Source organism: Maniola jurtina, chromosome 11, assembly GCF_905333055.1.
Source record: "Maniola jurtina chromosome 11, ilManJurt1.1, whole genome shotgun sequence".
Lineage (NCBI taxonomy): Eukaryota > Metazoa > Arthropoda > Insecta > Lepidoptera > Nymphalidae > Maniola > Maniola jurtina.
In genome coordinates this window covers 3,551,619-3,566,954 of record NC_060039.1, presented here as the reverse complement: position 1 = coordinate 3,566,954, position 15,336 = coordinate 3,551,619, and the positions used below count along the sequence as shown (strand labels likewise).

Genomic DNA, 15,336 nt, shown 5'->3' with positions numbered 1-15,336 from the left:
CTTATCTACTACTTCTTGCTACTAACCAGTGCATGTTTGTTACTTCCAACATGTCATAAATAAAGAGACAAAAGTCAATTTCATGCTACAATGCACGCTGCTAGAAGGCTGCGCTGTCGCAAAAGGAATTTTGTATGAGAACAAAATATAATCCGATTTGTTCCGAGAAAGAAGTTCTTTTGAATTCTTATTGTTAGAGTATAAAATGTTTTACCTACAATTTTTAGACCAAGTTTTAATGCTGATCAGTGCGTAAACAGGGCTTTATTTTTCACGAAAAAAAATATGTTACGAAGATGTATTTTTAAACAAAGAGAAGAGAAAGTTTTGGGGAATAGTCGAGTAACGTTTTAAGTACTTAAAGAAGAAGTCTTTAAAATTACGAAAAAGAAAAAGAAAATGATAAAAAGATGTATTTTTAAACAAAGAGATCAGAAAGTCTTGGGGAATAGTTAAGTAACATCTAAGTACAAAATTATTTCTAAGTATTTACATTGTCTCGTTTTAGGCAAAAACAAACTTGCAAAAACTTGGCGGGTGCAAACTTAGATTTGTTGCTGACCCTACTTAATATCTATAACTAACTTCATCCGCATGGATTTAGGTTTTCAAAAAATCCTGTGGGAACTCTTTGTTTTTCCGGCATAAAAAGCCTATGTTCAACCCTTCTCCCTACAATTCAACCTATAGACTACCAAACGTCAAAATCGGTTCAGTGGATGGGCTAAGGCACACTTTCGCATTTATAATATTAAGTAAGTACCTATGGATATCTGTTACCATATTAATTACTAACTAACCCACTCTGGCTTTGCTCGAGTGGATTTTTGAAAGTTGGCGAGAAGTGGAATTTCCGAAAATCCTGAAATTTTTAATTTTTGACCGAAAGCCCAACTAGCTATCAATTTGCTTTACCGAACCCTCTTAACAGAGCTCTCTCCGTCACTTACTCCATACAATCGTAGTTCCCATTTCATTTGAATATTAAGCAACCAAAGTCCATGAAATTTTGCAGACATAGTCTAGAAACTAATATCTGTGTCTGTGGTGTTTTAGATTTTTCTAAAAATATGTAGTTTTAAAATTACAGGGGCTCAAAGATTTGTATTTTTCTTTAAAAAAAGGCCCAACTTTGTGCTCGTTTTTCTAGACAACGAAGCAATTTAATGAAATTTGGAAAAACCACAGACCTAGAAAATTTAATGAATATTATGTAGTAAAAAAATTATCGTTATATATTTTATATTGTTATAATTATGTGGGAACTACGAAAACCAGAAATTACATCCAGAAATCTTGAAAATTTCGTGCTGTCTCGATTTGTGCAAGCGGGGTGGTGAAGTGCGGGGGACGACACGTGAAACTGACAGAAACGGACAGTCTAAACACACGGGCCACATTTAGACTGCACCCGACTCCAAACTTGTCGATAGGTCTAACTAAATACATTTCAACTTGCGTTAGACGTATGCGTTACCTACTCAGACGTTGCCTGTAGATAAATATATATAGCGTATGCATCAAACCCTGCAAGTTGCAACTCTCTTGCAACCTATTCCTCACGCAATACGCACAGCTTTAATATTATAATTTTTGACAATGTATACTATATGTAATGCCATATCACAGGTCACTCTCTGATTTATTGCTAACAATTTACTTCCAAATGCAAAGAAATCTAAGTGTGTTGAATTCACACTGCCCAATACCAGGACCTTAAATGACATAAATTCATTGATAAATAATCATATGTTGAAAATAAAGGAGAACCCCGTGTTTCTCAGTATAATGTTAGATGCAAAGCTTCTATGGAACACCCACATATCAACACTTGATGGTAAACTCAGCTCTGCTGCTTACACTGTTAGAAAAATTCGACAGGTACTGACGTGGAAACTGCAAAAATTGTATATTTTGACTATTTTCACTGTATTATGTCTTACAGACTCTTGCTATGAGATAAAGCGGTAGATATTGAGAAAAAAATGTATTACAGAAAAGGACAGGACGTGCAATTTATAATTTAAAACCGCGCGCTGCCATACATTAAAAATATAAGGAAATAAGTACCTTATCTATTATCTTATAGTAGCTTCTAAACATATTTACAACTAGCTAATGCCCGCAGCTTCGCTCGCGTGGATTTAGGTTTTTAAAAATCCCGATCCTTTCATTTCCCAGAGCAAAAGTTGCCTCTCCGTAATAGCCCGTCCCCGGGATGCAACTTGTTTCTGTATCACGTAAGAACATTTAAACAGATGATCCTTTTCAAATCCCGAGGGATCACCAGGATTTAGGAATGCAATTTCTTACAGCATCAGGGTTGAGGTCAACGACAAAGTATTTACTTGGTATAGATACCTTCAATATCAATTAATAATCGACACTTTTTAAATCCCATTAGCTTTAGTAGTCAGGTCCCCTGCAACATCAGGATTGAGGAGTTGGAATCCAAATTTTTTATTGAACAATGTCGCAAACTTTCTTTATCGATTAAAAAAACTACCCAAAATTACGCAGTTAGGTTACCTGCCAAATTTCATGGTTTTGAGTCAACGGGAAGTACCCTAGAGGTTTTCTTGACACACACGACAGACAGAGAGATAGACAACAAAGTGATCCTATAAGAGTTCCGTTTTTCATTTTGAGGTACGAAACCCTAGAAAACGTAGGAACGGCATTCCGAACCAGTGGTAAATTTTTCTGACCATCCAAAAACACTTTGAAGTTTACCTAAAAGTTTACAGGAATAAAAATTTATCATTGTATTCCATTCCATTTCATTCTTTTCCATTCTGTTCAAAGATAAATAGATAATAAAAATATTTGTCACCGAAACAATAATTTACGATACATCGACCAATATCAATTTTACTGATGACAATCTGACTATTACCAAAGTGAACGACTACTATAATATTATACTATATATAGCTCGATTACCACTCACTCACTCACTGACTCATTGACATAATTGTTCTCCTAGAAAGAGACGGAAAATGATATAATGATGTAGGGGAAATGTGTTTGGGTGGGGAATTCGACTGGGGAAAAATTATGACATTTCGGAAAAACAAGATGGCGGCCGAGGTGATTTTTGCAGCTCCTTTGATTTTTAAGGGATTCCGTTCAAACTCGCAACTATTAAAGAATGTAATAAACGGTTAACAGAAAATGTGGAAAAAATTGGAAAAACAAGATGGCGGCCGAACCGTAGCGTTTTCAAAATTTTGATTTTTCGACCCCGAACCGCGGCGCCACAGATCCGAAACGGGAAATCGATAATAATTATTTTTTTCTGGTTTCGTCTATGATTATCCTGAATTTTGACGGAATGGGAGTGGTTTTTAAAAATTCAAGATGGCGGCTGTCGTGGCGGCCATTATGTTAGAGGTACGAAAAAACGCAATTTTAAAAGTTAAATATCTCAAAGTTGGCAACATCGGAGCGATTCGGCTTCTATGAAGCGATTGTACGTATAGGCTCGAGGTATAGATTGGAGGAAAGAAATTACCCCATTTTTTGGGGAATTTCAAGATTTTCAGGAAATTGAAAAAAATCGAAATACGGACTTTTCGCAAAATTCGAGTATGACCGATTATGTGTTTTGATCATACAAATGACATTTGGGTATTTTTGTCGCCGGAGACTGGCAACACTGGAATTTATCAAAGAAAAAATGATTTTCGACGTGGTCTTTTTTTAGGGGCGATCGTTTCGCGTGGGTGTGAGCGAGAGGAGAGATTGAAACGTCATCGGGAGCGGTATATCCTGTAGTTATTGGAAAAGTTGTACAACGATGTAATTTATTTCTGCAAAACGAGTTGGCGGCCATTTTGTATTTTTTTTAATTTTTCGAAATTTTGATCACGTTTTTGAGGCAGTTGGCAACATTTTGGAAAGTCAGTATGTATGAATCGATTGTGTATCTCGGCTGGCAGTATGAAGATATGCAACCGGTGTTGCCACTTTTGGGGAGATTTTCGAGATTTTCAACTAGAAAACTCCTGTAAAATTTTGTATGAAAAAATTTTTTTTCACTGATGGTGTCGTATAGAAAACAAAAACTTAGTAAGCCAAAATTATGGAGAGAGCTGATGATTGAGGGTTTCGGAGACGGGTGAAGGGTCCGCTCAAGGTATTGAAGATAGGTGGGGGGTGCTCGACCAAATGTCATTCATGACATCATCCAATTGCCAAAAAGCTGAAAAAAAATTCAAAATGGCGAAGAAAAGATGGCCGCCATACAAATTTCGCCGGCGTCCAGCTCGGAGGGTATAAAAGATGCAGGTGTGGTTTCTTGGCAAAAGAGGATCAGGATCCAAAGGTCTACTCGATGAATAGAAAAAAAATTCAAAATGGCGGAATTTATTTTCCCATACATTTTGTATGGCGAATATTGAATGTCTCATTCTCCTAGAAAGAGACTAAAAACGATACGATAATGTAGGGGAGATATGTTTTGAAGCGCGATATGAGTAGGGAAAAATTATGACATTTCAGAAAAACAAGATGGCGGCCTATATGATTTTTGCAACTCTTTTGTTTTCCAACCGATTTCGTTGAAACTCGCAATCTTTGAAGAATGTAGTAAACGATTAATAGAAAAAGTGGAAAATTTTGGAAAAACAAGATGGCCGCCGTACAAATTTCGTCGGTGTCTATCTCGGAGACTATAAAAGATGGAAGAGTGGTTTCTTGGCAAAAGATGATCAGGGTCCGAAGGTCTACTCGGTGGAACAAACTCTGCATGCTCGCGGACCACTTTAGTGGTCCGCGCACCCACGCACCCTACTTTATTACCCTCAACTACCCCGTTTTTACAAAAAATGATATGGATGTCGTTTTCAGAGTTTTCCAGGGTGCTGATTTTGATAAAGACATTTATTTTGAAATCCAAGATGGCGGACATGCCTTTTTTAAGAAAAAAATCGATATGGGTGTCGTTTTATGGTGTTTTCGCGGTGAATTTTGTATCTTAATAACTCGATTCGGTTTAATACAATAAAGCTAAACATTACCACGTCACGCGAGCTGCTTTAGCAGCTCGCGCACCGAGCGAAAAACTAGTTATTATACTATATATAGCTCGATTACCACTCACTGACTCACTGACTCATTGACATAATTGTTCTCCTAGAAAGAGACGGAAAATGATATAATGATGTAGGGGAGTTGTGTTTGGATTCGGGAACCCTCTGGGGAAAAATTATGACATTTCAGAAAAACAAGATGGCGGCCGATGTGATTTTTGCACCTCCGTTGTTTTCCAACCGATTTCGTTGAATTTTGCAAACTTTGAAGAAAGTAGTAAACGGTTAATAGAAAATGTAGAAAAAATTGGAAAAACAAGATGGCGGCCGAGCCGCAGCGTTTTGAAAATTTTGATTTTTCGACCCCGAACCGCGGCGCCACAGATCCGAGACGGGGTAGTCGAGGATAATTATTTTTTCGTGTTTCGCCCACAATTATCCTGTATTTTGACAGAATGGGAGTGATTTTTAAAAATTCAAGATGGCGGCTGTCATGGCGGCCGTTATGTTAGAGGTATGAAAAAACGCAATTTTAAAAGTTAAATATCTCAAAGTTGGCAACATCGGAGCGATTCGGCTTCTATGAAGCGATTGTACGTATAGGCTCGAGGTATAGATTGGAGGAAAAAAATTACCCCATTTTTCAGGGAAATTTCAAGATTTTCGGGAAATTGTAAAAAATCGAAATACGGGCTTTTTGAAAAATCCGAGTATGAGCGATTACGTGTTTTGCTCGTACAAATGACATTTGGGTATTTTTGTTGCCGGAGACTGGCAACACTGGAATTTATCAAAGTAAAAGTGATTTTCGACACGGTCTTTTTCACGGTATCCCCTTTCGCGTGGGTGCGAGCGAGAGGAAAGATTGAAACGTCATCGGGCGCGGTATATCCTGTAGTTAATAGGAAAATTATGAAACCGTGTAAAATCTTTCTGTGAAACGAGTTGGCGGCCATTTTGTATTTTTTTTTAGTTTTCGAAATTTTGACCACGTTTTTGAGGCAGTTGGCAACATTTTGGAAAGTCAGTATGTATGAATCGATTGTGTGACTCAACCAGCAGTATCGAAATATGTAAACAGTGTTGCCACATTTGGGGAGATTTTCGAGATTCTCCCCAAAAACTCCTCCTGTAAAATTTTGTATGAAATTTTTTTTTCCACTGATGGTTTCGTATAGAAAACAAAAAAAAAATCGAGGAAAAATTTGGAAATAGCTGATGATCGAGGATGTCGGAGACGGGTGAAGGGTCCGCTCAAGGTATTGAAGATAGGTGGGGGGTGCTCGACCAAATGTCATTCATGACATCATCCAATTGCCAAAAAGCTGAAAAAAAATTCAAAATGGCGAAGAAAAGATGGCCGCCATACAAATTTCGCCGGCGTCCAGCTCGGAGGGTATAAAAGATGGAGGTGCGGTTTCTTGGCAAAAGAGGATCAGGATCCAAAGGTTTACTCGATGAATAGAAAAAAAAATCAAAATGGCGGAATTTATTTTTCCATACATTTTGTATGGCGAATATTGAATGCCTCATTCTCCTAGAAAGAGACGGATAACGATACGATAATGTAGGGGAGATATGTTTTGGTGCGCAATATGAGTAGGGAAAAATTATGACATTTCAGAAAAACAAGATGGCGGCCTATATGATTTTTGCAACTCTTTTGTTTTCCAACCGATTTCGTTGAAACTCGCAATCTTTGAAGAATGTAGTAAACGATTAATAGAAAAAGTGGAAAATTTTGGAAAAACAAGATGGCCGCCGTACAAATTTCGTAGGTGTCTATCTCGGAGGCTATAAAAGATGGAAGAGTGGTTTCTTGGCAAAAGATGATCAGGGTCCGAAGGTCTACTCGGTGAAACAAACTCTGCATGCTCGCGGACCACTTTAGTGGTCCGCGCACCCACGCACCCTACTAAATTATTATCCTAATTTACAAAAAAATAATATGGATATCGTTTTCAGGGTTTTCCAGGGTGCTGATTTTGATAATGACATTTATTTTCAAATCCAAGATGGCGGACTTACATTTTCTACAAAAGATAGAAATGCCTGTCATTTTATGGGGGTTTTCGGGGTGAATTATGTATCTTAATAAATCAATTTGGTTTTATATAATAAAGTTAACCTTACCACGTCACGTGAGCTGCTTTAGCAGCTCGCGCACCGAGCAAAAACTAGTCTATTATATACGACTAACATAATATGTATTATAAATTGTGTGCCGTTTGCATTCTCACTAGGTTCTCATTAAGTTTGTTTTATTTGGTTAAACTTTCTGGCATTTATATTGTTATGACGTTTAATTGGCAAACAGTCTGTTTATTGGCTGAAACTCAAAAATTCAGCCAATCACAACAAAGAAAATATTGTAATAATGATTGATGCAGCTTTCTGTAATTGAAAACAAAATATTTGACATTAACTTGAATGTGACAGTGTTTTCCGAATAGGGTTGCCAGAGGCCCCGTATTTTACTGATTACCCCGTATGTCAGGATAGAGAAACCGGTAATTATGAAAATAAAATACGGGGCAAATAAAACTAAATATTTTTAGGGTTCCGTAACTCAAAAGCAAAAAGAACTCTTATAGGATCACTTCGTTGTCTATCAGTCTGTCTGTCTTTCCGTCTGTCCGTCTGTCCATCTGTCCTTCTATCCGTCTGTCATGTGTTCATGAACAAATATTAGTATTTTCAATTTTCAAAGTAAGATAACTACATATATCAAGTGGGTTATCATATGAAAGGGCTTTACCTGTTCATTCTAAAACAGATTTTTATTTATTTTTATGCATATTTTTTTTAATGCATAACAGTTTTTGATTTCTCGTGTAAAATGTCGAAAAAAATACCCGGATCGGAACCCTCGGTGCGTGAGTCTGACTCGCACTTGGCTGGCGAAACCGAACACTGACGTTATGTCCAGTAGAAAGAATATTTTCCTTTTGCGGCAATGCGTAGCCGAAACCCACTCGATATTGATCATGGTCGTAGCCAAGGCGGCGGGGCTTGGTTTGAGGATGTTAGCCTTTTTAACCGACTTCCAAAAAAGGAGGAGGTTCTCAATTCGTCGGGATCTTTTTTTTTTTTTTTTTTTTTTTTTTTTTTATATTTTTTATGTATGTTCCCCGATCACTCAAAGACCCCTGGACCGATTTGGAAATTTTTTTTTTTGTTTGAAAGGGTATACTGTGCAGGTGGTCCCATATAAATTTGGTGAAGATCTGATGAATATCTTCGGAGATGAAGAACAGAACTCCTCAATGGATAGGAGCAAATTGCTCGCGATCAGTGTAATAGCTTAGTAAACAGTAGGGTTTTAACTGGGCACAGCATATTATAGTACAGTGGGGCCACTAAAAATTGTGAAATAAAAAATTTTCAAAAGAAAAATAAAACCGACTTCAAAAACGACAAACACTAAAAAGTAAAAAATAACTTTTGTTTAGCTACACGTGTAATGCACCTAGGTATGAAGTCGGGCGAGCTTCACTCTTGGATTTCTAATTTTGTTTTAATATGCTCGCTCGACTTCATACCTAGGTGCATTACACGTGTAGCTAAACAAAAGTTATTTTTTACTTTTTAGTGTTTGTCGTTTTTGAAGTCGGTTTTATTTTTTTTTATACAAGTTAGCCCGTGACTTTAATCTTTTCTAGTGGTAAGTGATGATGCAGTCTAATTTCTTGGCCGTTAGGGCCATACTAACCATATAACTAGCCATGACCGAAGCCTCCCACCAGACCAGAAATTTTGAAATGGCGACTGCGCCTGGGAAGCCGTCAAAAACCTAAGCCTAAAATAATACTTACACTATTTCTTGCATTTGCTTACCAATTTTTTTTTTGGAAATATATCAAACATTTAGCGCTCACTTCACTCGCGCTTTGAATTTGTATTACTTGGTGTAAGCCCCGCAATTTCGTTTGCATGAATTTAGAGTTTTAAAAATTCCGTGGGGGATTTTCCGGGCTAAAAAGTTTATGTCTGGGATGCAAGTTACCTCTGAATAGTAAGTACCAAAATTTTGGTAAAGAAGATGGGCCGTGAAAGGGTAACAAATAGATAGGCAAATAGATATACTGTCGTATTTGTAATATTAGTATGGATAGGGAGCTTTAAAAATAAAATCTTGCTATGGCTAAACTCGTTTCCCTTTCACTTTAATTCTTTCTGTAATTGAACCAAAAACACTTACGCTCACTGCGCTCGCGCTTTTTTATTGTTGTATTTTATCTCACTGTCAAATTGAAAGGCGATATTCCACTAACCAGGTAATTAGCCCATAAAGTTGAGCGAATGTTTTTTTCCTCATGACAGGATTCAGTTCCGGCCCTGATAAAACCTCTCCCGAAATCGATTCCTGGCTACGGCCATAGTATTGGTACTGTGAAGGTGGAATTACAAGTTAAATGTAAATTTAAGTTAAAATGCAAAGATTGTATGCATGAAATGTATAACATTTTGCTTTACAAAACTAGAGTTTTTAAAAGCTATTTAAATAAATAAATCTTTTATTTAAAATCACATTGCAAACACAGTTCACCAATCAAGACACGGCAACATACAGAGAAAAAATACAAAACTTACAAATAAACTGAAATATCTAAATAGGCTTTCCATGCATTTCAGAGAGAACCACCGCCTATTTCTTCAAATACTTCAAATTTTTAAATTTCTTCAAATCTAAACCCCGTATTTTTGATGGTGGTAGCCTGTAAATCAAAAAGAGGCAGGTGGCAACCCTACTTGCCACATGACATTACAGAATGAAAAATTGTTTTCATTACTCGGTAAGCCTACTGCCATAGTTTCACAGAAAGTGTGACGGTAGTTGTGACCTCTGATTGGTCGACTCTCTTTCACTATTTGCTAAAATTGATGATTGCAACAACAATTTTTTCTTTTTTGTAATCAAAAACAGAACACGGACGTCATACAGGTTGACTAATTGCAATCATTTCTGACCGGCTAACATTGTTCCGCTAGTGGCTCAAACTCACTGTCGCAGCAAGAACATGGTAAATTCAGCCAATCACAGCAATTAGAATTGGTTATCACAAATGCACCGATCTAGGAACCGAGAATACACGAACCAGGGCAGATAGAGATGAGAACAATAATATCATACGTAGGAAATCGACGGGGGATCGTTGACAATGATCCTCTTAAGGATGGAATTTCCAAAAATAGTAATTAATACATACTTTATGATCCTAACATGAAAAATTACGACTTATCAAAAAAATCATCTCCTCTTCTTCTCCTCTTTAACTCTCTTTGAACTGCCAAATATCGTTTCGTAAGCGCATTAGGTATAAAAAAACTAACTGTCAAAAGTTCAAATTTCTAACCCTAGCGATTTGATAGATCGCTCAGGCAGTCAGGACTCAGGACGTCTTTTATGTGCATAGATAGGTAACAGATTATAGATACTCCTAGCCCCTAGGTGTACTTTACATAGAGTACAAAATAACACATTCATTCATTTAATTTCAAAAACATACCTTTAAATAACTTAAATAGGTACTAAGCAGTCTTAAGGATAATGTTAAGCATCTGTGTACAGGAGTCCACTGCATTATTGTCCCCAAACTCCTATCATTATGTGATTAATTATAGATATGATAGACAGGAGTTACGACCCTCGGAATGAAGGTAAAGACAAACAGACACAGTATAATACAAATAAAGCTAAAATGCAACCAAAACTAGAGTTTCCCAAAAAAACAAGCTTACCGGATAATCTTTCCTCGTGCTTTCAACAAAAATCCCCAACTCAAGTTCTTTACAAAAGCATTCTGCACTGCAAAAACTGTTTTCAACTTCGCAACTCGGCAAATTAATCACTCGGTGTCCCATTTAATTTCTCGTACACTTTTCAACACTCAGAAACAATACACTTGGCACAAATAGACCCCAAAGTAAACAAAAAAAAAACGTCGAAGTCACTTCACTTTTCTTGTTCGGTCTTTACTCGAATTTCTGAACGCGTTTTACCATTGTTTATTTTTATTACGAAGTGTCACTTTTTGCGATAAGCGTTCGGAGATAGAGTTTGCCGTGATAAGAACGGGCGTCTCTAGTGCTAGGAGGTACGGTACTGTGAGATTGGTATGAAACGCGCCTGCGTAAATTTCTACCGCGGGGTATATCTGCACCCATGATACATTTCTGCTTCAATTAATCCCTGCTCTATACTCAATTACATTTCCAAGTGTTAACCTGGTATGGTGGCGGAATTAAATTTTGTAGTATAAAATATATTGCATTGTGTAGCTATAAGACACCTGTACAGACAGGAATCATTTTATGAGCTACAACGTAATTACAGCTAGAGTGTTAGGATGGTGTCGTAATGTTGAAACAGTTTAATTTACGTTCAAGTATAATAATATGAATACCTGGATATAAACCTCTAAGCTAACTTCCCTCTTAGAATGAGGAAGGCTAAGCCGTAGTCAATAAAAACATATTCGGTCTACAGAATATTTAGGCCCACCCGTGTTGTCAATCCAGTCATGTTGGCTAGTTAACCCCCGACCCAAAAAGAGGGGAGTTTGTCGTGTGTACCTGTGTATCTGTCTATGGCATCGTAGCTCCTAAACGAATGAACCGATCTTAGTTTAGTTTTTTTTTGATTGAAAGGTGGCTTGGTCGAGTGTGTTCTTAGCTATAATCCAAGAAAATCGGTTCAGCCGTTTGAAAGTTATCAGCTCTTTTCTAATTACTGTAACCTTCACTTGTCGGGGGTGTTATTAATTTTTAATTTACACTTGTTTACAATTAAGCATTTAGTAAAATAGCTGATACGGCAGAGGAGGGATGCAAGCCGACTCTGTACCAAATTTCAAAATCGGCTGAAACGGCGTCTAAAAGACGGACTACCAGTCTATTACTTTCACATTTATAATATCAGTATAGATCGGTAAGTTGTTTAGATTACAGCAATATAATATGTGACATTCAATTCACAACTTATAACAACCAAAGTTAGCAATCCATTGTGATACAGAAGTAGATTCGCACAAAGTTTTTGATTGCCGACAAAACTGTCTTTAATAGCTGAATCGTTAAAGTGCTTAAGACTTTCAGGACAGTTCTAGACCAACATTTTTCGGTCAAAATAAAGAATCATTTCATTTCATTTCATTTCATTTCAAAGGCGTTGACGATAAAGATTAATAAAGGTTGGTGGAGTAATAAAAGCCCTTTCACATTGTTGGTTTAAACTTCAAGATGAACTGAGAGAAGCTCATTAGAAGATTTAAACGCCGGTTTACTGATATTTGTGCAGCCAAAAAATAACAAACTTATCAAAATTACGAACCAAGAATTCGGTTCGGTCAAAAATTTTCCAATTTTTGAAATTTGGGCTAAATTCTTTGCTAGTAAGTTTAGTAGAGACTAGTGTAAAGTACCTTAATAATCATGGTCCAATGGTCGGATCGAACGGGTCTTTACGGACGGTTTGGCCTCTCGTTACTCTGAAATCTTTTTTTCTTTCTATTACAAAGAACCAAAGTAAGGGCTTTATAGACCCGAAGGGTCCTAGTCAAAGATAATGATTATCTTCGTAATGCTAAACCTCTTTTTACTGGCCAATTTTTTGGCATGTTATTCTGAAAAGACAAGTTTTTTATCCATACAAAACGGAAAAGGGAAAATATTGTGTACGGATAAGTACTAAGGATAATCTTATAAGTTACAAGTGTAAATTAAAAATTTATAACACCCCCGACAAGTGAAAGTTACAGTAACTAGAAAAAAGCTGATAACTTTCAAACGGCTGAACCGATTTTCTTGGATGATAGCTAAGAACACTCTCGATCAAGCCACCTTTCAAACAAAAAAAACTAAATTAAAATCGGTTCATTAGTTTAAGAGCTACGATGCCACAGACAGATACACAGATACACCGATACACAGATACACACGTCAAACTTATAACACCCCTCTTTTTGGGTCGGGGGTTAAAAATGGGTATTGTCCTTTTATTTAGATAGTCTTCTATTTCAAAACAAACAAACTCAGACTGTCCTGGACACAACAGTCCTGTTGTAGTTTCATAATTTAACAAGTATAAATTAATAATTTATAACACCCCCGACAAGTGAAGGTTACAGTAACTAGAAAAGAGCTGATAACTTTCAAACGGCTGAACCGATTTTCTTGGATTATAGCTAAGAACACTCTCGATCAAGCCACCTTTCAAACAAAAAAAACTAAATTAAAATCGGTTCATTAGTTTAGGAGCTACGATGCGACAGACAGATACACAGATACACACATCAAACTTATAACACCCCTCTTTTTGGGTCGGGGGTTAAAAGTCGATATCGTACTTAATCCAGTCGAATGTAAAATAATCTGGCAACACCCGCATTATTATCCCAAGAAAATCATTACCATTATTGGAAAGGATCACATGTTACAACCTTCAGCAATGAGTAAATATTATTCGCCAACCAATTCCTCACCAATAACAGCGAAGAAGGCATCTATTAGCAAAAACAATAGTTTGTTTTCCGCACAGTTTCACACGTGGTCTCGTTTGCGGCTCCACGCTCCCTGAGTATCAATTATTGGAACTCACGTTTAAAAAAGGAATGCTGACTGAATGACTGACTGAATGATCTATTAACGCACAGCACAGCCTAATCTATTGGACGGATCGGGCTGAATTTTTTTTTTTCAAATAAAGTATATTAGCCATGCTAATCATGACTAATTATACTCCCCTTTCCCCTCCAATTAAGAGTAAAGCTTTTGCCAGGAGTGGGTACGACAATAGTACAACGGGTGGGGTTCGAACCGCCAACCTTTCGGAATTCAGTCCACTCCTTAACCTGTTGAGCTATCGAGCCTTGCATATAGCTATTAAATGGCGTATACATTTGCTAAGAAAGGATTTTTGAAAATTCAAGCACTAAGGAGGTAAAATAGGGGTTGAAAAATGTATAGTCCACGCGGACGAAGCCGTAGGCATAAGCTAGTTATTAAAATAACCTTTTACGGTCACGAACTTAAGTAATGAGCAAATACTACGCAAACCAATTCCTCACCAATAACAAGGAAGAAGGCATCTATTAGCAAAAACAATAGTTTGTTTTCCGCACAGTTTCACACGTGGTCTCGTTTGCGGCTCCACGCTCCCTGAATATCAATTATTCGCATCCAACTGCTGGCGTTTGCAGTTGTTTGTAACTCACGTTTGTACGATATTTAATACTTGGTTACAATGTTGGTACGCTTGGTGTAAAGTACTTATGAACATACTAATCTACTCAAATCCATACTAATATTACTTATATAAAAGGAAAAAGTCGCCTCACTGAACGATATTTCAAGGATCTTCTTAAAAACTTAAATTATTCACATTTTATTTAAAGTCAAGATTAAAGCAGGAATATGAAAAGCAGCTGTTGTTTATGGGTACACATCATTTATTTATGGTGTCTCGCGATCTTTAGTAAGATACACACAAAATACACACAATGCGCGACGTCACACTAAACAGACGCATACTTTAACTTCTACAAGTACACTTCTTTTTGTTGTACATTACACTTTGTGCGATTGTAATTTTTTCTTCCGCCGAGTTTCTTGCTGGTTCTTCTCGGTAGGAAAGACATTCCGAACCAGTGGTAGATGCTCTTGACGACTCAAAAGTACTTGTAAAAGTCTAATTGACGTCTATCGGTTTTTCGCACTATGTGTCCTGTCTATTGCCACTTTAGCTTCGGAACCCGCTGAACTATGTCGGTTACTCTGGTTCTCCTATGGAACTCTTCATTTTTGATTTGAAACGTACTTTGATAAAATAATTCAAAAAAGCTTAAAAGACATTGAATTAAGCTCATTGCATAATAATTGAAGCAAACAGTTTTTGATTGTTATACATATAACTTCTTGGAGACAATGCATATTTTCCTTCACACCGCCGTGTCGTCGCGCATTTTGTGTGTTTCACACTTTAGCGCGCGGAGTAATAATGAGCGTATCAAATTTAATATGAACGAAGTCTGTGATGAATAGGGAAGCTTTGTTAAAATGAAACGAGAACTTTAAAACAATGGAGTTTCACGATATTAAAGTAATGGGTTTGTATGTTTGCTCCAGGCACGTTATTGTAATGGTCGGTTAGGTATTAATTTAGTTGTCTAGTTTCTTGTATTAAACAACGATGTTACCTCCTTGAACGCATGTTTAGAATAAACCTGACTGATTTTCCATTCCAAAACTGTCAAAACATCTATTTAGTTATCAATTAGTTTCATTGATTGTGGTAACTACCGGA

At 36.9% G+C, this 15,336-nt stretch overlaps 1 protein-coding gene across 1 annotated transcript in view; it reads right to left on the bottom strand.

Annotated features, from left to right (window-relative positions):
- Window positions 1-11,129, bottom strand: part of LOC123869471 (zwei Ig domain protein zig-8-like) — a 73,077-nt gene extending 61,948 nt beyond the window's left edge. Inside the window, exon 1 of the mRNA XM_045912394.1 lies at window positions 10,776-11,129. The gene's annotated coding sequence lies outside the window, so the exon portion shown is untranslated. The remainder of the gene's footprint in view (window positions 1-10,775) is intronic.
- Between the last annotated feature and the right edge of the window lie 4,207 nt (window positions 11,130-15,336).